The 2,500-nt window shown below is 41.6% G+C and overlaps 1 non-coding gene across 1 annotated transcript; it reads left to right on the forward strand.

Annotated features, from left to right (window-relative positions):
- Window positions 1–513: 513 nt before the first annotated feature.
- On the forward strand, window positions 514–595 carry TRNAS-AGA (transfer RNA serine (anticodon AGA)). The gene has a single exon. It is a non-coding gene; the product is annotated as a tRNA-Ser (tRNA).
- Window positions 596–2,500: the final 1,905 nt, after the last annotated feature.

Consider the following 2,500-nt stretch of genomic DNA (forward strand, 5'->3'; position numbering starts at 1 on the left):
AGCAAAATGCGGAGGTGAAAAGCAATAAGGTGGGGTTGGGACCACCTTAAGAATGCAAGGTCTAACAAAAACGAACTAAGGATAACATGAGTAAAACATCAGGTTTCTCTACAGCATTTGGTGAGACAAGTGGGCCTTCTTTTATCTTCCATAAATGCAATCCTTCCTGGACCCCTTTATTATATAGCTCTTCCAGGAAAAAATATAAAGCACTTACAAAGGAGCCTCAAATACTCAAAGATGGTAGACTTCTGTAATATGGGCCATATACTAAAAGCAGCACGAAAACAGAGTGCAATAGGGTCCAAAAAACTTGAGTGACCCATGAGAGTATGCATGCAAGCCTATGGTATTCCAAACTAGAGATATACGCATGCAATTTTTGTTTTTACGAGAGAATGTGCCTGCTGAAAAAAACATTATTTTTTAAAAGTGCATTGCAGAATATCAGGAATTTGCTGTGGGACACCTTGAAAACTTGCATACAGATTATGTGCACACACCTTACAGTCAGTTGTTGTGGCCGAGTGGTTAAGGCGATGGACTAGAAATCCATTGGGGTCTCCCCGCGCAGGTTCGAATCCTGCCGACAACGAGAATCTTTTTAACATCGGCTACAATTTCAGAAGTTAACCTTTAGTATTTCTTCCATGTCAGTTTTATAAATAGGTGGCTTATTTTGGTGTCACTATTGCCATATCACATATTTATTATCGCTCCCCCTTTCATATCTTTGCTATAACTCTCGTCCTTCATTAGCGCTGGTGCAAACGCTTCAAATTATTATACCCTGGCTCTCTCGGTCATACCTGTGCATGCACTTGAAACTTACTTTACCAATAAAAGAAGCAAATAGAGAAATAAAATAAAAGTGCTAGCTGGATTAGGCAAACACACTTCATAAAACTGCATTTTCTTTTCTATTCTCCCCCGTGTTACAAGCTTAACTGCTCCCTGTGTAATTTCTCCTAACCTGCTGTTCCTGGAAGAGAATTTCATCTACAAGCTCTTTCTGTGTTTTTTCCTAGTCTTTTCTTTCCCTTTTCTTAGATTTGTAACTGTTCCTTTACGTGCTCTACTGAGGCGCCATTAATCTCATTTGAGCTCCTTGTACCTGCTGCTGTTTTCTCCACACCTCATACTGTCTTTTCCCTCTTTCTCTCTTTCTCTGCGGTTGGTGGCTACTTTCCAAAGCGTCTGATGCCCCAATGTTCCTTCGTCTTGTTGTCATACGTGAATTTGAAAAGCAACAAAATTAACAAGCCTTTACCACTCACACATGGCAGAAGTTTATACTTTAATTCAATGAGCTAAGAAAAGTGTGTTGTGGGGCCCCTACGAGCCATGGTGCTTGCTTCATCATAATTAGGCATGCAGTCATTAGCCACAGCTCTGATTATGGGTCACTGAGGTCAGTTTCAATAATTCCTCAAAAACCTAACCATGCAGTCCCCCCTAACTGTGTAGTTATCTTGCTTTACTGCTGTTTGTGTGATTAGCTGGGAGGAGCTCACGGCAGCATCCTCCCAATAAAAGTGTAGATGGACCGTTCCTTAACTCTTTCTTGCTTCACATACAGATGGCTTGAGGAGGTACAGGGGAGATGCAGGTCTAATAAACAGAATAGAATATCTGCGCCAGGTTTGTTTCTCTGCATTGGTGTCCCATCACAGGCCCACCAGTGTATGTGTGATCTTTGACTCCTGCCAGTTCACAAGCAGGCGGCCAGGAAACGGTTTCAGCCTATCAACCACTGAGGAGATAAAGCCTTTGTATAAGGAATGAGGAAGCAATGAACACATTCAGCCTATCACAGGAGTAGCCCTGAGTGTTCCGAATTGTAATTTCTTCATGTCACTGTACGTTATTGAGCCCAAGTAGCTCGCCGTGATCGTATAGTGGTTAGTACTCTGCTTTGTGGCCGCAGCAACCTCGGTTCGAATCCGAGTCACGGCATTGTGGTTGGCAATGTCACGGCAGTTTGGTTTTTCCTTTACAGAATTCCCAAATGTACCAGTTGTTTTTGTAAAATGTCTATTAAAAACAGATCCTTTTCAATATTTAAACGATCTAACGACAAATTATTTAAACACACATGATTATAAGATGTAGGTATACTGTACTTACTGACATAAATTATCGTTCTTGAACATATTTGCGGTAAGGGGAGCGGAGCTCTCCCCCAGGCCAATCAGAATGCAGATGAATGCAGTTGCAGTTGAGTGACCTGTGTTGTGGCTGTCTACAGGGAATGCACATATGTAGCTGTCCCGCAGCCCAATCCAGACGTCAATCGAAGACAGGTTTCAATGCAAATAGAGCAGTAAGTGCAGAGAAATGCTCACTCTCTAAAAATGGCATTTATACAATAGTAAGATTAAATCCAACCTCACCAGTAGATAGGATTTATCAATAAATAAATAAAGCTTCTCCTCTCTGATATGGAATTACCCCCCAAAAAGTATAAGGGAATACCCAATGCTAACCTATGAGAGGGGCA

This window comes from Lissotriton vulgaris, unplaced genomic scaffold, assembly GCF_964263255.1.
Source record: "Lissotriton vulgaris unplaced genomic scaffold, aLisVul1.2 SCAFFOLD_301, whole genome shotgun sequence".
In the NCBI taxonomy this organism is placed as follows: domain Eukaryota; kingdom Metazoa; phylum Chordata; class Amphibia; order Caudata; family Salamandridae; genus Lissotriton; species Lissotriton vulgaris.